The sequence below is a fragment of the Eretmochelys imbricata genome, chromosome 28 (genome assembly GCF_965152235.1).
Source record: "Eretmochelys imbricata isolate rEreImb1 chromosome 28, rEreImb1.hap1, whole genome shotgun sequence".
NCBI classification, from domain to species: domain Eukaryota; kingdom Metazoa; phylum Chordata; order Testudines; family Cheloniidae; genus Eretmochelys; species Eretmochelys imbricata.
In genome coordinates, this window is record NC_135599.1 from 2,385,802 (window position 1) to 2,405,708 (window position 19,907).

A 19,907-nucleotide genomic window follows, 5' to 3' on the forward strand; every position below is an offset into this window, starting at 1 on the left:
ATAACAACAGTGGGCTGGAGTCATGATCTCCAGGACTTTGAAGGACAGACCCTGCTTCAGGGAGCTCCTTTTCTACTCCCAGACCACAGGTGCTTTAATAATGGGGTTTGATTAAACTTCATAAATGTGGTAAACACCACAACTTGCACACCCAATGACCCAGCTTCTCCCACTGACATTGCTCCCAACTCCTGGGGAAGTGAATTAACTACACTGACAGGAAAACTCTCTCCCATGGTAAGGAAAAGTTAGCACATGTGACTCCATTTTGGTTTGGGACCCACCATTGTGTAAAAGCAAGCACATCATTCACCAGGAGGAGTGTTCCTTAGATAATACATTCCTGTGAAAATCCTCCTCCTTGTCTCCAGCCTGTCTTGACTCCCGGTATCTGTTCTTTGTCTGTCCCTAACTCCCTATCTCCTGGCCTTTGATGTGAGGCCTCCCATCCTGATAATAAAAGTTACTGATGCATAGCTTTAGGACCATGCTGTGTAATTAACATACTAGTTTAGCACGAGGAATGCACCAAGGAGGGATAGGTGGTAGATAAGAAAAGGGTTTGTTTATTGGCTAAGGTTTCTGATGCACGAGGGCAACATGCTTTGCTAAAAAGTATATAACCTTTGTACAATCTGTATTCGGGGTCCCCTTCTGGCTAGCAGGGGGGTACCACGCTTGAGCGTAATAAACTTGGTGTTTTTGGGGAACTCTGCAGTTGTGGACTTTGTTTATGTGCCTCAGGCTAGATTCAAACTGTGCGTGACCTATCAGGTATAATTTGTAGCATTTGTGTGCATGTCCTACGAGGTGTAATTTGTAGCATTTGTGTGCATGTCCTATCAGGTGTAATTCGCAGCAGTTTTGGCGACCACGAAGGGACGCTAGGCTCACCGCGACAAGCGAGACCACACTCCTCCTCTCGGACAGCTCCAGCCGGCACAGGGTGAGTTCACCTTTGAGAACCCCAAGGGGGGGAGGGTGTGAGCCATTGCATAGGCGATAAGGTGGCACATTTGGTGTCCTTTTGGTAGCCCATTATGGGTTCTGGGCAGCGTGTAAGTAAGGGGAGCCCTTTGGTTGAAATTCTCGAGAATTGGGAGAATATTTCTGGTACCCATGGGTTAGGTAAAAAAAACAAAAGTTGTAATCTTGTGCAAGTTTGAGTGGCCAGCACTAACAACTCAAACACCTTTTTAATGGCCACCGGATGGTTCCTTTGCTGGGGAAAAATTTACAGTGCTTAGGAAAAGGCTGGAGAACAAAGCTCCAGCCCAGATGGATTATTGGTATGTATGGGGAACTGGGTTTATGTACATGCAAAAGGATGTCCTCTTTCCTCCTCCTTTACTAATTCATCTCAGTGGTCTCCAGCCCCACTCTGTGCTATGCCTGCTTCTGCTGCTCCTCCGGCTTACCCTCGGCTTTCTGACTTATGCCCGTCACCTCCTTGCTTGCCAATTGGCCGTGCGTTCTGTCCAGGTGACAAGCCCCACGGGGGAGGACTTGGGTAGCCCTTGTGAGTGAGAATATTTAAGAGAAGAGACCAGGAGGGCTGGGGGGCTAGTTAAGAAGCCCAAGCTCCTTGTTAAATTGGTAGTGAGTGAAACAAAGCTGGTGCTCATGGAAGGGACAGTTTAGAGAGAAAACAGGATCGGGCCCAAGTGGGCAGGCAACAGAGAGAGATTGGAAAACAGGTTGAAAACGTGGAGGTCATAGTGGAAAAAGAGGAGTAAATAATTACAGGAATGGGAAACGTAAATCCCGGAATAATACTTGAAATGGTAAAATCTGAGTTAATTGGGTGTCGTTCTGGGAAATAAGCAAGTGATTTAAGAAAGAAAAGTGAGAAGTTAACTCTGTAGTTGCTGGAAAGAATTAAGCAGTTGAACTTTGTGAAATACTGGAAAGAAACAGAATTCTTGGTTTCTTTGCAGCCATTTTAAGGAAAATGGGCCCTTTTCCAAAGGAATGCAATTATACAGTGCTACTTAATTAATAGCCTACTAGGCTCCAAGGGGCTACAATAGGTGGTGTCTTCCTTTTCAGGTCGCTATGTGTTTAACAGCAGGAGTTAAAAGTAAAAGGCAATCAAAAGTCTGGAAAAGTTTATTGTGCCCTTTTTAAAGTAAGAATCTTTAAGCTGTGGATCCAAAAGCAAGCCGGAAAGCATTTGTTTTAATGGAAATTACCTAACTGATAAGGTAGAAGCCACTAAAACCTGGGCTGCCTATGAAACAAATACAAAAAAATATGTGTAATTCCTGTTTTGCCTGGAATTAACAAGGGTATTTGTATAAAAAGGAAATATTTTAAGCAATGACTGACTGCCCAGAAGGGGTAGATCTCTGTTCTTTTTTGTCTTTCAGAAAATCAGAGAAAACTGATGCCAGCTAAAAAGCAATTCAACATCTCATGAATTTACTGGCACAATAGGAATTCTATTCTGTGTTCTATGTCCTGTCTTGCGGTGTTTGTCTTGTGGCCAGAATTGCTGTGTTTAATTTCTCATAGGACAGTTTAGTTTAAAACTAAATAGAAGGGTTAAATCAAAATGCAGATACTTGTTTTATTCAACTTGGAATACAAAGTGTTTGGATAATATCAGAAAAATGTGATATACTCAAGTTTAATAAATTTGCTTAAGTAAAAAAAAAAAAAATTTCATTGGCCAGATCTTTTAATTGAAAAAAATTGTTGTTAAAATTCGCACACCAACAGTCTTTGGAAGCAATGACATGAAAGGGTAACCCACTCCCCATATTATACATGAGAGCCTTCTGGCTACCTCAAATTTCTAGCCAGAGGGCTGGGGAGGGAGGAAAGCTATTGGACACCAGAGGTTGTACCAAGTGGACTCCTCAAAAGTGGGTGTGCTTGTCCCGGCTTGTTGCTCCAAAGCTCTGTAATAAAGTCATTTTCCTAGAAGGGTGTATGTGGCACACATTGAACAATAAGACTAAAGTGCTGTATAATGGGGAATGTATATGTGTTCATTTTTAAACAAAGGTTTATAAGTAAAAAGTAAGTTTCCTTTGCAGGTTAATAAAAGCCAAGAAGGAAAGAAAAAAAAACCAAAACCAAAAAACGAGCTAATTCAACGCTGCAGCTGGCAGGCTCGGTCCAAAGATAAGACACTGGCCTGCCCAAGGACACTACTCACAGCTAGGATTTGGCTAACAGCCAAGAAAGAGGGGGGCTTGAATGTGCCCAAGCAGCTGTGAGATCTGCAACACACTGCCAGACATTAATGAAATGTGTTAGGTCTCTGTATTTACAGGTGAAAGAAGTCCTGCTTCAAGAATCCTGAGCAAACCTGCCATTTGTTAAAACCAGGTGACTGGGTCTACATAAAGGTCCATCAACAAAAGACTACTCTGGCCCCATGCTGGAAAGGCCCTTATTAAGTCCTGCTATCTACCAACACCGCTGTGAAGTGCCAAGGACTGACTGCCTGGACCCATGCTTCTTAGTGCAAAAAGACCCCTCCACCTCGAGATAACTTCACTTCGACTACTGATCAGCCTGTCCCTCCTTCTGGTTTTTTTTTTCTTTCCTCCTTTTGGACAGCAGGGAAAAGGACAAGGTGAAGTGCTAGTAACCTAGACAGAGCTAATCTGCATTCAGTATTTGCTAAAGAAACCAAAGCACTACAGGGTGACATGCTAGTAACCTCCCCACTGTATAATGCAAAACCATGACTCTTCCAAGAGAGAAGAAGGAACGCCTGCTCTGCTGAAACCACCAAGATCCAAGAATTCCTAACTGCAAGAGACACTGAGAATTGGCCTTGGTGGCAAAGACGGAGCATTGTACATTGTCAGGGAGGAAGTTGTGGGATGTATTCTTGGGAATGTGAAGTGAAGTGGTGGGGTGGGTTTATTCCAGGGGCTGGAATCTGTGCTTGTGGGCAAGTATGATATCAAAAACGCCTTACAGCCACGAACATTACTCCCACCATCTGCACCATTCCTTCGCAGGTAAAGGTTCCTGGATCCACCATAGCTACGTTAAGTTGGCGCTGGGACCCCCACCTGACCCTGACAAGCCATTGGACAAGCCACTTCACAAATGAACACCACGACCAACCCATGGACTAAGCTTTCCAGCTATTGGGACATTTATAGCCCACGAGGACTTCTTGTGTTCCTGTTTATCAGATTTACATTGGTGGTGTTTTTTTGTATGGTATAAAGGAGGATGCCGACATTGGTAGGGTTTGCCTGAGGGGTTCCTCTCCCTATTCCCAAGTCCAGTACAAGGATGGGAGGGCAATAGGTTCTTCAATTTAACCTGCGCTATCAAACAGGGTGTAAATCAAATGCAGTGTTGGATTTGTATTCATACCCCCACATATTTGGGTCAGGGGGTCCCGTTGGTAGGGGTACCTATCCGCCTTAATCGAACACTCCAAACTAAGCTATGGGCAAACACTACATTTAACTGGAATGTTACAATCCAAACATGGTCTATTGATATGGTGGCCCAGGGTAATTATGCTTTATGTGTGTCACGATGTAAGGGCATAGAAAAAACATTTTTTGTAGGAAATTTTGGATTTTCTACACTATGGTTCTGTTCTCATCGAAAGGTCATTTCCAATTGTTTGCTCAGAACAGCTTACCCAGCACACTCGCCGCTGTGCAGTTCTGTAAGTGTGGCCATGGCTGAAGAGCGAGAATTTCTGCCCGTTTCCCTACTGGCTGGAGCATGGTTAGAGTGTGTTTGTGGTTAATGATTTTGCTGTAGATTGTTCACTCCCTGCTTTGACAATTCAGACAGTCCCTTTTCTTGTTGTATCTCCAATAGCAGGGACGGGTTTTCTTTGGGTCACTGAGATTTTTTGGGGAGTTGGTGGCTCCTTTCTTTCCTCACGCTGGAGTAAACCCTAGCTTTTTATTTCATCAGTCATGTTTCATGGAATAACAGCAGCAGCATGAAGAAAGAGGAGAGGGAATATCTCACTGTCAGGGCTGAAGGTGGCCACGTCCCCTCTGTCTGACAGTTGCCATTGCAGGAGAGAAGGTTTCAATGCAATTGAATGCCCTCGCTCAGAGTAGAGACACAGAAAGGTTTTGCTGTTCATGGATCTGTGCAAAGGAAATTGTGTCTCTGGGTGAAACTGAGGAGGGAAGTGAAATGCCCACGTGGTGACGCAATGCCCTACGGCATGACTGGAGTGGACTCACCTGGGATTGACATGACATTTCTTTCTGTCAAGTAGTGAGAAATGTGACATTAATTCAGATGCAGAATTGAGGCTTCTTTCGCTCCTTGTAAAAACTTGAACTTGATTTCCCAGAAGGGAGAGAGGGAAAGCCTGGAGCTGCTTTTAATCCCAGTCTGAAATACAAGGGAGAATTCTGGAATTGAAGGAATGGGAAAAAATGGAGAGGAAAGAGAGAGAGAAAACACCTCTTTTCTCTTCTTCCCCCTCCCAGCAAGAAATGTTATCAATGGGGAAACTCCTCCCCAGGACCAGCCTTAGGGAAAATGGAACCCTGTGCAAAACTTGTACTTTGGCACACCCATTGCCCCAGGCCCCTGTGGGCTCCCCACTCCCCCTTTGCCCCTAGTTCCTGCACTCCCAACCCTTGCACCTCCTTCGCCCCTAACCCCTGCCCCCTCCTGTGCCCTAGCCCCTACACTGTGTCCCCTTTGCTCTTAATTCCCATACTCCCCTCCTTCACCAATAATTGCTGTACCCCTCCTGCACCCATGTGGGTAAACTGACCTGTGTGCATGGGGCAGCTGGCATTGCTGCCTTCTTCTCTCTGGAATGCTGCTCTTCCGGGCACCCCTAGGGGCTGCGGGGGTTGCGGGGGGTGAGAAGTGACTTCAGAGCTCCTTGCACCCAGGTCACTTTCCTGCCCTGGGCTGTATAAGAGGAGGGCAGAGAGAAGCAGCTTCTGATGCTCGCCTCTGAGCACAGCCCAGGTGGGGAAAGTGACCAGGATGCATGGAACACTTTGTGTTGCTCCTCGCTCCCCCGCAACCCTCTATGGGGCCATGGAGGAACATTGTGGGAGGGGTTGAGCTGGGAAGAAGGAGGGAGAAATCTGGGAGCCCCCCCCAGGAAGCAGTTTCTGAAACTATGCTGGCAGAGTGCACAGCCTCCCCAAAGTTGTGTTGCCAAGGGGGCAGTGGCCGATTGCCACATGGGCCAATGGGGCCCATGATTAGGGCCCCTGGCCAAATTAGGCCTCCTGGAAAAGTCTCCCCTATGTCAGCCCCAGGGCTGGAGGTGCTCTCGCTCCCTGCTATGGCCGGGGGACTGCAGCCAGAGCACACAGCTTCTCTGGTCTCAGGGCCACGGGGAGGGGGTTAAGGAGCGAGCAGGGTGGGGCAGTGGGGGAAGGGGTGGAACAGAGATGATGTAGTTGATGGGGCCATGGGTGGAAGGCGTGAAGAGGCTGGGGCTTCAGGCAGAAGGGGGGGGCAGGGCCATGGTTCCAGTGCCAGGGTCCCTGCACTTCTTCTACCTTTCCCTGGGCTTTGGCATCACTAGTCTCTGCTTGGCAAGTTGGGTCAGTGGTCCCCAAAATGTGGGGTATGCCTCCTAGGGAGGCACAGAGGAATGTTCATGGGGGCATCTCAGGGCCTGAGCCAGCCCCCATGGAGAGCAGGGAGGGAGCACCACTCAGCTCCACTCTGCCCCTTCTCTTCAGATTCGTGATGTGACGGAGAGACTGCCGAGACTCATCAAGCCCTTGGATCGCTACCCCTTCCTGCTTCTCCACGTGGGTACCAATGATACTGCCAAGAATGACCTTGAGCAGATCACTGCGGACTACGTGGCTCTGGAAAGAAGGATAAAGGAGTTTGAGGTGCAAGTGATCTTCTCGTCCATCCTCCCTGTGGAAGGAAAAGGACCGGGTAGAGACCGTCGAATCGTGGAAGTCAACGAATGGCTAAGCAGGTGGTGTCGGAGAGAAGGCTTTGGATTCTTTGACCATGGGATGATGTTCCATGAAGGAACTGGGCAGAGACGGGTGCTGGGCAGAGACGGGCTCCACCTAACGAAGAGAGGGAAGAGCATCTTTGAGAGCAGTAGGCTAACCTAGTGAGAAGGGCTTTAAACTAGGTTCACCGAGGGAAGGAGACCAAAGCCCTGAGGTAAGTGGGCAAGTGGGATACAAGGAGGAAGCACAGGCAGGAACGTCTGTGAGGGGAGGGCTCCTACCTCATACTGAGAATGAGGGGCGTTCAGAAGGTTATCTAAAGTACATATATGCAAATGCACAAAGCCTTGGAAACAAGCAGGGAGAACTGGAGGTCCTGGTGATGTCAAGGAATTATGTCGTGATTGGAATAACAGAGACTTGGTGGGATAACTCACATGACTGGAGTACTGTCATGGATGGTTATAAACTGTTCAGGAAGGACAGGCAGGGCAGAAAAGGTGGAGGAGTAGCACTGTATGTAAGGGAGCAGTAGGACTGCTCAGAGCTCCGGTATGAAACTGCAGAAAAACCTGAGTGTCTCTGGATTAAGTTTAGAAGTGTGAGCAAAAAGGGTGATGTCATGGTGGGAGTCTGCTATAGACCACCGGACTAGGGGATGAGGTGGACGAAACTTTCTTCCAGCAACTCACAGAAGCTACTAGATCGCACGCCCTGGTTCTCATGGGAGACTTTAATCATCCTGATATCTGCTGGGAGAGCAATACAGCGGTGCACAGATAATCCAGGAAGTTTTTGGAAAGCGTAGGGGACAATTTCCTGGTGCAAGTGCTGGAGGAGCCAACTGGGGGGGAGCTTTTCTTGACCTGCTGCTCACAAACCGGGAAGAATTAGAAGGGGAAGCAAAAGTGGATGGGAATCTGGGACGCACTGACCATGAGTTGGTCGAGTTCAGGATCCTGACACAGGGAAGAAAGGTAAGCAGCAGAATATGGACCCTGGACTTCAGGAAAGCAGACTTTGACTCCCTCAGAGAACTGATGGGTGGGATCCCCTGGGTGAATAACATGAGGGGGAAAGGAGTCCAGGAGAGCTGGCTGTATTTCAAGGAATCCCTATTGAGGTTACAGAGACAAACCATCCCGATGTGTCGAAAGAATAATAAATATGGCAGGCGATCAGCTTGGCTTAACGGTGAAATCCTTGCGGATCTTAAATGTAAAAAAGAAGCTTACAAGAAGTGGAAGGTTGGACAGATGACCAGAGTATAAAAATATTGCTCGAGCATTTAGGAATGAAATCAGGAGGGCCAAATCACACCTGGAGCTGCAGCTAGCAAGAGATGTTAAGAGTAACAAGAAGGGTTTCTTCAGGTATATTGGCAACAAGAAGAAAGCCAAGGAAAGTGTGGGCCCCTTACTGAATGAGGGAGGCAACCTAGTGACAGAGGATGTGGAAAAAGCAAATGTACTCAATGCTTTCTTTGCCTCTGTCTTCACGAACTAGGTCAGCTCCCAGACTGCTGCGCTGGGCAACACAGCATGGGGAGTAGGTGCCCAGCCCTCTGTGGAGAAAGAGGTGGTTAGGGACTATTTAGAAAAGCTGGACGTGAACAAGTCCATGGGGCCGGACGAGTTGCATCCGAGAGTGCTAAAGGAATTGGCGGCTGTGATTGCAGAGCCATTGGCCATTATCTTTGAAAATTCATGGCGAATGGGGGAAGTCCCGGATTACTGGACAAAGGCTAATATAGTGCCAATCTTTAAAAAAGGGAAGAAGGGGGATAATGGGGACTACAGGCCAGTCAGCCTCACCTCAGTCCCCAGAAAAATCATGGAGCAGGTCCTCAAGGAATCTATCCTGAAACATTTACACGAGAGGAAAGTGATCAGGAACAGTCAGCATGGATTCACCAAGGGAAGGTCATGCCTGACTAATCTAATCACCTTCTATGATGAGATTACTGGTTCTGTGGATGAAGGGCAAGCAGTGATGTATTGTTTCTTGATTTTATCAAAGCTTTTGACATGGTCTCCCACAGTATTCTTGTCAGCAAGTTAAAGAAGTATGGGATGGATGAATGCACTATAAGGTGGGTAGAAAGTTGGTTAGATTGTTGGGCTCAACGGGTAGTGATCAATGGCTCCATGTCTAGTTGGCAGGCGGGATCAAGTGGAGTGCCCCAAGGGTGGTCCTGGGGCCGGTTTTGTTCAATATCTTCATAAATGATCTGGAGGATGGTGTGGATTGCACTCTCAGCAAATTTGCGGATGATACTAAACTAGGAGGAGTGGTAGATATGGTGGCAGGTAGGGATAGGATACACAGGGACCTCGACAAATTGGAGGATTGGGCCAAAAGACATCTGATGAGGTTCAACAAGGATAAATGCAGGGTCCTGCACTTAGGACAGAAGAATCCAATGCACCGCTACAGACTAGGGACCGAATGGCTAGGCAGCAGTTCTGCGGAAAAGGATCTAGGAGTGACAGTGGATGAGAAGCTGGATATGAGTCAACAGTGTGCCCTTGTTGCCAAGAAGGCCAATGGCATTTTGGGATGTATAAGTAGGGGCATAGCCAGCAGATGGAGGGACGTGATCGTTCCCCTCTATAACACATTGGTGAGGCCTCATCTGGAGTACTGTGTCCAGTTTTGGGCCCCACACTACAAGAAGGATGTGGATAAATTGGAGAGAGTCCAGCGAAGGGCAACAAAGATGATTAGGGGACTGTAACACATGACTTATGAGGAGAGGCTGAGGGAACTGGGATTGTTTAGTCTGCAGAAGAGAAGAATGAGGGGGGATTTCATAACTGCTTTCAACTACCTAAGAGGTGGTTCCAAAGAGGATGGTTCTAGACTATTCTCAGTGGTAGAAGAGGACAGGACAAGGAGTAATCGTCTCAAGTTGCAGTGGGGGAGGTTTAGGTTGGATAGTAAGAAAAACTTATTCACTAGGACGGTGGTGAAACACTGGAATGCGTTACCTAGGGAGGTGGTAGAATCTGCTTCCTTAGAAGTTCTTAAGGTCAGGCTTGACAAAGCCCTGGCTGGAATGATTTAATTGGGGATTGGTCCTGCTTTGAGCAGGGGTTTGGACTAGATGACCTCCTGAGGTCCCTTCCAGCCCTGATATTCTATTCCCCAACCCCACCCTCAGTCTGGGCCCCTGGTTTCTGGCCCAGCCTCTTCGCCCTTACCCCAGTCCGCACCCCACTTCCCAGGAAACAAGAGCCCCACTCCCAGCCCTGGTTCTCGACTGCAGCTTCCGAGGGGCCGCAGACACGGATAAGAGGGCACAAGTTTGGGGACCACTGGTTTAGGTGAAGTCCTCAATCACTTCTATGCAGTCCAATGAAAATTATTCCTCACCCACCTAGCCCCTCCATCAGGATGGACTAGCTATGTTCTGCTGCCCTTCACTCATACAGGAAGGATAATAACATTTCATTTCACTGAATGCTAAAGTGATTTGTAACCTGACACCAGCCAAAACGGGTCATTCTGGCAAAGCGGCTCCATCACGCTGTGTAGGTAGGCAGAGTAGGCGTGTCTATGCAAACGGTCTGTTCCTGAAGTCTTTCCTCCCAGCTCCTCACGAGATGTGAGGGGGGAGCTCATTCAGACCCTGCTTACGCTTAGTATTTAAAAACTCCTTATTGGCCCTATCTCTGCTGGCTTTAGATTTCTCCTCCTGTCTTTTCCCTGACAGCTCAGATGAGGTGGCCGAGTGGTTAAGGTGATGGACTGCTAATCCATTGTGCTCTGCACGCATGGGTTCGAATCCCATCCTCATCGAAGGCGTTCAGTCTTCTCTCTTCCTTTACAAACAACCATATCCCCCTTTGGTACAATGACAGACCAAACCATGGTGTTTCCTGCAAACAAAAACCTTCTCAGGAACTCAGATCCCCCGCTTTAAATGAAATGTGGTGCTGAAAGAATTGTCTAGCTCTCTATATCTTATCTCAAAAGGTAACATCCTCCTCATAATCTCCCCCAAACACCCTGGGACCTCCCCAACTTATTAAAATGCCCCCGTCCCCAGCAAGACCACGACAGTGACCCACAACTAGATTGTCTAGGCCAAGCTGTTCTGAAGGAGGCAACTCAAACATTTTCTCTCTGCTTCCCTTGGCAAGGTCTGACTGGGAAAACAAAATCCCCCAAATTGAAAATTTTCTTCTGAAAAACCAATACTAGTCTGTTTGGGGACTTTGATTTGAATGAATTATTATTATTCTCTTCTGATCTCTGAATTATTTCAGTTCAGTCTTTGTCCTCCTGATTGTTTCCAGGTGTTGAGTTGTGGAGGAGCGAGGCCAAGTCATGATGTCTCTTCCCCTCTTTCACAGTTTCTTCCAACTTTCTAGAAAGCTCCTTTGCTAGGATGTGAGTCAAGCAGTCTCCATTGTCTCTATTCTATCTTGGAGAAGTCTGCATTATACACGGTTCCTGGGATAGACCTTGGGAGTGTGGATACCTTTAATGGGTCAGCAGCGAGCATAGCTTTTCCATTGTCGCACCTGAAAGGTGGTGGGCATTTCCCAACATCGGAACATATTTCAATAACGCACCCAGAGGAAAACTTCATCACTTCCCAGACAAGGCTAGAACACACCATCCAACCCGGTATTAACGTTCAACAGATCACAACTTTTACAATGATACCTCACAAGACACATGTTGTACAAACCATATCATCATTATATGACAGTGGTAACTATGGGGCTTCCTCCTGACACAATTGTTGTCCTCTACCTGAGAAACGGCCTCATTTCTATCGTTTCTATGATTCTATGATTTAAACTCTCCAGTAACATTACAAAACCAACTGCTTAGCATTTTATGGTAGAAGTTGGAGGGAATTCAAAGATTCTCCAAAGCTGTGCATTCAGGCCACCTAGTTGGGTAAATTCCATGCTCCTTATCCAGAAGAGACTTGACATGGCTTGAGGGGAGGCAGGCTAAGCTGTTCAATATACAGGTGGAGGGAGAAGGGAGCAGTACATTTACAATGTAGAACGTGAGACTCATAATCGGTGGTTTTGAGTCATAAGTGGGTGCCCTACCTACTCTGGTTGTGTTCTCTGAGAGTCATCTCCTTGCTTTCCATTTAAGGTCAGGGTGGGATATTATAACCAAGTGTTCTGGCAAAACTTTTCCCCTGGCCTGCTCAGTGAACCCTTTGCTGAGAAACTTTCCATGTATTTGACTGCATGTCGGTTTCCTATATTGTTGGATGAGGCCGAAGGTGCTGGACGGGAAATGTCCATGGAAAACTCATATATTCCTGTTCTCTGAAAAAAAGGCAGGTATTAGTTAGACACCATTGCTTCGAGTATTCCTGTGGAATCCAAGGCTAGCTGAAGAATTTCTGTCTATACTAGAAAGAATCATTCCATTGTAAATACAAATGAAATGAGATCTGCAGCTCGAGTCAGTGCCCTTTAAAAATATTTGCTAAGAAAAAAGCCATTCTCTCCCTTGTTGATAAGGACAAGGAGCCCTCTTTTCTCCCAATTTCAAATGCGCAATGAATGGAGATTTTTGTTTAAAAACTTTCATTGCCCTGTGGGAATCGAACCCACGACTCAGCTGTTAAAACACCAAAGCCCACCACTTAAAGGACCAGGAAGGGCCATTTCTTTCTGACAACCAGCTTTGGCTTTCTCAGGCTCCTAATTCGCCAATCTCAGATGCTGCTCCAGTCTCCACTGCCCTGAAGGGACAAGAACAGAGAGTGAAGGATCCCCTGTGCTCAGTGTCACAAACCGAGCCCCAAAAATGGACAATATGGTGTCACAGTCTCAAATTATGCTTCCAGTTCCTCCATCAGCATCACAGGAGCAAAACAAAGAAATCACCAGAGGAGCAATTTTCCTCTGCTTTCATTGACCCCAGTGCACTCCTCTCCGCTTCTTCTTCTGTTTATAATCTGGAGCCTCTGTTAGGGGAAAAAATCATTGAGCTGAAAGTATTTCTGGGATAGAAACCAAGAGAGGGGAGTTGATGCCACCTGATGGGAGGCTGATTCATTTTCACAGGTCTCATGGCTTTAGCTGCCCCTTAGTGTAGCTCTCATTTTGTCAGCGCTGCGCTCTCAGGAATCTGACAAAGTGCTGAACCCTGCTTCTTTTGGGCCACTGGGAGCGTGGGGATTGCACACCAGCTGCAAGCCCTTCTGTCCTCTCCTTGTCCTGCTCGGCTACCCCAGACTCTTTCCCACAAATGGTTTCATCAGATGCTGGAGGGCCCTAAGGACCTACAGGTTTCCCTCACCTACCTCGTGAGGCAAACTGTGATTCCCTCCTCTGACATTCCTGGGGCCACATATTCGTTGAGAAGCTTCTCCGCAGGAGGTCTGATGTTCTGCAAAAATGTGTGTGTGGCTTGGGGGGAACTACTTCCCTACCCCCTCTCTGGGAGCTGACAAGCTTTTTCTGACTCTCCCCCACTATGTGAGTCAAAGAGCATCTCCCCATGGTGGGAGAACACTAAATTTCCCCCTCCCGTGCTTGTTTCTCTGACCAGCTGGTAAATCAACCCCAGCTCTCTGATGTAGAAACCAGCATCTAACCAGCCTTGTAATAGCCCCTGCTTGCTAGCTGGAGAGTGAAGGAATGAAGACAGAAGGCAAATGTCAGAAAAGGAATCTCAACTCACACTGGGACTGTGCCTTTGAAGAAGTGCTGCAGACAGCCTGGCTAGCTCAGTTGGTAGAACATGAGAGTCTTAGTCTCAGGGTCATGGGTTTGAGCCCCATGTTGGGTGCTTGATCTTACTACCTTAAGTGTACTTTTTTGTTTGTATGGTGAGCCTAAAATGAAATGCACTTTCTTGCCTCTCAACAATCTTATGAAGGAAATGTCTCTTCCTCTTAGCTTAGATAGCACAGGAAGAGAGAACAAACTGACATTTCCACATATTCAAGGGACACCATCATAGGACCTAACCACATCAGCCACACCATCAGGGGCTTGTTCACTTGTACATCTACCAACATGATCATAGAATATCAGGGTTGGAAGGGACCTCAGGGAGGTCATCTAGTCCACCCCCCTGCTCAAAGCAGGACCCATCCCCAATTTTGCCCCAGATCCCTAAATGGCCCCCTCAAGGAGTGAACTCACAACCCTGGGTTTAGCAGGCCAATGCTCAAACCCTGACTTATCCCTCCCCCTGAGAGATACCATCATGTGCCAGCAATGCCCCTCTGCCATGGACAAACTAGACAGTCTCGATGCAAAAGAGTAAATGGACACAAATCAGACATCAAAAATTGTAACATTAAAAAAACAGGAGAAGAGCACTTCAATCTCCCTGGACACTCAATAACAGACTTAAAAGTGGCCATTTTTAACCAAAAAACCCTTCAAAAACAGAGTTCAATGAGAAACTGCAGAACTGGAATTAATTTGCAAACTTTACATCATCAACTTAGGCCTGAATAAAGACTGGGAGTGGCCAAGTCACTACAAAAAATCATTTTCCCTCTGTTGATACTCACACCTCCTTGTCAACCATTGGAAATGGGCCACATCCATCCTAACTGAATTGGACTCGTTAGCATTGACCCCCCTCCACACACACTCTGTAAGGTAACTCCCATCTTTTCATGTGCTGTGTATTTATACCTGCCTACTGTATTTTCCACCCCATGCATCTGATGAAGTGGGTTATAGCCCACAAAATTTTATGCCCAAATAAATTTGCTAGTCTTTAAGGTGCCACAAGGACTCCTTGTTGTTTTTAAAAATATTAAGGGCGCAGTAAGGAAATTAGTATCTCAGAGCTTGTGGTAACATCGTTTGAAGAAGAACAAGAGGTTGATGTGAAAAAGGGCTAAGGAAATAATGGTATTTCAAAAGGGAAAAGTGGTGTTGTGTGTGTTGAAAGGCTGGCTTAGAAATTTCCAATTGTTATTTTCTGATCCATCCCACCCTTCAGCAGCTAGACTTCAGAATGGAAGAGGCTACTGATCCTTCTCTCCAGCTGCTTAATTCTGAAGACTAGTCTATGGAGCTGGGTGAATAGTTTCTGGATGAATATTTTATTTACTGAAATATTTTGGTGGACCAAAAATGAATTTTTTAAATTTTGTTTCAACAAGACAACTGAAAAAAATTTATCTTGGGTCAAGCTGGATGATTATTAATTAGTATTATTATTATATAGGTTAGGCTAGCTAGCAAGCAAGGAAATAAATGATTTGCACAGCTCTACTTGTATGAAAGGTCCACAATCGGAACATGCCTATGCTCTGTTCTGAGGCCGTTTGAGTGTCACGTAGTATCCAAAACCCATCTGAGCATGATGAAGTACCAGTTGAGGGAACAACAGGTGAAGATATGTGTTGAAACCTCGTTGGCACCTGACGAAAATGACCAATGAGGAGACAAGATACTTTCAAAAGCTGGGAGGAGGGAGAGAAACAAAGAGTCTCTGTCTGTCTATATGCTGCTTTTGTCGGGGATAGACCAGGAATGGAGTCTTAGAACTTTTAGTAAGTAATCTAGCTAGGTATGTATTGGATTATGATTTCTTTAAATGGCTGAGAAAAGAATTGTGCTGAATAGAATAACTTTATCTGTCTGTGTCTCTTTTTCGTAACTTAAGGTTTTGCCTAGAGGGATTCTCTATGTTTTGAATCCAATTACCCTGTAAGGTATCTACCATCCTGATTTTACAGAGAGGATTTCTTTACTTCTATTTACTCCTATTTCTATTAAAATTCTTCTTGTAAGAAAACTGAATGCTTTTTCATCGTTCTCAGATCCAAGGGTTTGGGTCTGCCGTCACCTATGCAAATTGGTGAGGTTTTTTATCCAAGATGTCCCAGGAAAGGGGGGGTGCAAGTGTTGGGAGGATTGTTCATTGTTCTTAAGAGCCAAGGTTCTGGGCCTGTAGTCACCTCGGCAAATTGGTGAGGCTTTTTACCAAACCTTGTCGAGGAAGTGGGGTGCAAGGTTTTGGGAAGTATTTGGGGGGAAAGATGTTTCCAAACAGCTCTTCCCCAGTAACCAGTATTTGTTTGGTGGTAGTAACGGCCAATCCAAGGACAAAGGGTAGAATATTTTGTACCTTGGAGAAGTTTTGACCTAAGATGGTAAAGATAAGCAGAGGAGGTTTTCATGCAGGTCCCCACATCTGTACCCTAGCGTTCAGAGTGGGGGAGGAACCTTGACACAACCCTCTCTGCTTCTTCTTCCTCCTACCTCGAGGCTCTTCCAGGAAAACACATGTAGCCAATCCTAACTCTATCCTAGAACCCAGGGAGGGGTTTTGATAGCACCTCACATGAGCTGATAGGAGTTAGATTCCGTGTAATGGGGCCCTTAGCTTTGCCTGCTCCCTAGCCTTGCTCTCTCAAGGCTCTTAGGCAGGAAATGTCTCCTTCTGTCTTTGAGCTTTAGTGGAACAGAAAGAGAGGACAAATTGACATTTCCATCATCCTCCGAGAGTGAGAGAGAATTTTCTCCTCTTCTATTCTAGCCTAGCTAAGAGAGGGAAACATAACCCTTCAGGGGCTCACTGTCCCCTTCAGCGATCTGTAGCTTCTCTACTTTTTCCTACATTGGTGCCAGCTCTGCATTGGGCATATAAGTACTTCCGTGTCAGATCCTTCCCAGCCCTCTTTATTGTCACAGAGATTGCTTCAGGCTGCGGATGGAGTCAGCTCTCTGTCTATCGACTGGGTCACACTGTATCCATTCCTTGTATATTTCTGTAACTCCTCATTACTGCATTTGTGATGATTTACAAAAACCGGCCAGAGAGTAAAACGAGATGGCATTAAAACTTAAAAAAAATAAAAAAAAGTCCTGTCGTCAATGTATAATATTGGAAATTGTTTTGTTTTCTGTTTCTTTTATATCAATTTACTGTGCTAAAAAAATCAAGGGAACAGGGAGGAAATTTGTAGCTCAGAGCTTGTGTTAACATGGTTTGAAGATGAGCAAGTTGTTGAGCGTTAAAAAATATTATGGGAAAAATGTTATTTAGAAAGGGAAAAGTGATGTTGTATAGCCAGCAGCTGTGAAGTTATCCTTATAGCGATCCATTTTAATGTCCTGGAGCCAATCCCCCACAGAAACAACGGCTGAGAATTCCGGAGAACTCGGATCCAACAGGGCAGTGTTTGGTCTAGGAACAGAAAATACATGGGCAGATAACAGATATTAGCTGGATTACAGAACAAAGTTTAAGCTCCACAATGATTACGCTGTGACAACGCTAGCGATTTCCAATTATTATGTTCTGAGTCCTCACATCACAACCCTGCCTAGCCAGGAAAGGAGGGGAAATGTGATCATCAGGAAACAGATTTTTCTGACATGGAAAGGGTACACGAGGCTGTTTGTGGTTAGCTCAAAAAAAACAAAAGCGAGGGGGAACACTGCTGGCTGGGAGGTCACTAGGCAGGACAAAGGGTTGGGATTCTTCTATGCTCAGATTTGATATGTAGCTGGCAATCTCCCAAATGATGGTCTATTCCGTCCCTCAACATGCAGGCTAACGTTCTCCTTTGGAAGTTCAAGTTTCATGAAAGGAAAAAAAACAACGAGGAAGAAAGCATAGAAGCTATGGATGTATTTGAGAAAGGAGTTGGATGGAAAGAAGACAACAGGAGCCACAAGAGAGAAAGCAGCACTGTTTCTGCCTGGTTTGGAACCAGGGACCTTTTGCGCGTTAGGCAAATGTGATAACCACTACATTACAGAAACCGGCTACTCTCACTTTTGGGGCCCTTTTTGAAGGCTCTCTCAGTAGCCACTACATCAGCTGGTGTCCCTTTGAAGAACAGGGAAGCAAACGACTCCAAGAACTTCTGTTTTAACTCAAACAATCCTCACAAATGCTGCAAGGGCACCTCCAATTTGTGCATCTCACAATGACACAAAACACAGACAAATCTCACAACCAACAAAGCTCACATCCACTCTACTTTTTCATGGACGTTTCCCTGACAGCTTCCAGTGACAACCATACAAAACACTGAAATGCAGTATAATAAAGATGAGTGAGGGAAACCTGCAGGTCCTTGGGTCACTACAGTTTCTGATTGAAGTATCTGTGGGAAAGGGTTTGGCTTACTGAGGAGGACAAGGAAGTGAAAGATGGACATGCAGATGCTGTGCGAACACCATGATCCCGTAACCAATGCGCCGGTAAATCAGCACTTTGGCTGCTTCCTGCCTGCACAGTGTTGACAAACGGGGCAGCCAAAGCTGAGAAACCTGATACAATGAATCGGGAGGAAAAGGAGATCTAGTTCTATAAAAGGGCATAGAGCCTGGGCTTTAAGGTACAGAGTTTTCCAGCAGCATGAAGAAGGATGGGGAGTTGGGTGGGAGGAATATGGTATTTTTTCTTTGACTTGCAAGTGAAGAATGGAAAGTAAATTTTTGTTAGAAAAAGTCCTTCCCCAACTGTGAATCTAGAGTAAGAGCACAAAATTCTAACCACTGGGGAATGCACGCACACAGATTTTTGTCAGCCATACTAGGCTTTCTCCAGCTACTGTGTCTCCATGTGACAAAGCTGATCGAAATGAGCCAATGGAGTGTGATTTAAACAGACATCTCTATACAGAGACCAGAACACTGACTTGAGATATAGAGTCTTGTGCCTTAGACCACTCAACCGTGCTGACGGTACAGAAAAACCTCTTCGATCAACCCTAGCGGGACCTGGGTTTCATTTATGGCCAGTAAAAAGCTGAGTATTATTGTCTAGATGTAGGAGTTAAAGAATTTAAACTGGGAGGAAGGGCCAGTTTTCCCATCACTTCACACCTTTTACATCCAAACCTCATGACTTTCTGAATGAACCGTGCTCATTCAACCAGAAGACGTTGGGGTAGATGTAGGAGTCACTGGGGAAAATTCTCTGGACTCTGTTACGAATGAGGTCAGACCGGATGTACATAGTGATTTAGTCTGGCTGTAAAATCTAGGAATCGACACCAAATATGATGTGAAATTAATCCTCTGAAATGGCTGTTCCCCATCCATTCTGATCCCAGCAAAGGGTTATCCAAGGAAGGGGGCTGTTTAGGACAAAGAGAAGAAAGAGGTCTTCCTCTCCTCGGAGGAATTAGGCTCCAGTTTCATCATGTGCTGAGCTGGCTTCTCTTTTCCCACCTACCCAGAGGGTCGCACAATGTATTTCAATGTATTCAAGCTACAGCTTCCTGTAGAGAAGGGGGTCTGAATCCCATTTCTGTCCATAGCACAGACATTTTCTTGAATGTGTTCAAAGAGGCAGCATTTCAGCTCTGAACTGAGTCAGGCTCCAAGCGTGATGAAAAGTGTGGGAGGAAGAAAAATCTAACCTGCGAAGGAAGGAGACAGCTCCTTCTAAAGGAACTCTTTGTGTTCGTTCCTGCTATGTACAGAAGTGGCTGGATACAGCAGATTCCAACCATTGGTCTTTTCAAGGATAAGGAAAGATCCAGAATGTCCTTTACCTGAAGAAGGGAGATGATTTCTGTGAGGGATGGAGGCCTCATCTAATGGGTTTAATCTGTGACCAGAAGCTGGGAATGGGCAACAGGGGATGGATCACTTGATGAGTCCCTGTTCTGTTCATTCCCTCAGAAGTACCTAGCATTGGCCACTGTCAGAAGACAGGATACTGGTTAGCTGGACCATTGGTCTGACATAGCGTGGCTGTTCTGATGTTCATTTTCCAGTGATTGTTCATTAAGTGAATGCAGCTCCCTTTCCCTCCTCAGGAAATACCTTTACTGTGCAAAATACCAGCGCTTTGCACAGAAAGGAGGGAAAGGTTTCACAGTAACAGCCGTGAAAGTAACAAGAACGTCGGGGGGGGGGTAGGGGGTAGGAAAAAACAAGGGGAAATAGGTTACCTTGCATAATGACTTAGCCACTCCCAGTCTCTATTCAAGCCTAAGTTAATTGTATCCAGTTTGCAAATGAATTCCAATTCAGCAGTCTCTCGCTGGAGTCTGGATTTGAATTTTTTCTGTTGTAATAT

At 45.9% G+C, this 19,907-nt stretch overlaps 2 non-coding genes across 2 annotated transcripts; one reads left to right on the top strand and one right to left on the bottom strand.

Moving 5' to 3' along the window:
* The first annotated feature begins 10,621 nt into the window (after positions 1-10,621).
* Positions 10,622-10,703, top strand: TRNAS-GCU (transfer RNA serine (anticodon GCU)). Its single transcript has one exon. It is a non-coding gene; the product is annotated as a tRNA-Ser (tRNA).
* A 6,856-nt stretch (positions 10,704-17,559) lies between these two features.
* On the bottom strand, positions 17,560-17,632 carry TRNAV-AAC (transfer RNA valine (anticodon AAC)). Its single transcript has one exon. It is a non-coding gene; the product is annotated as a tRNA-Val (tRNA).
* Positions 17,633-19,907: the final 2,275 nt, after the last annotated feature.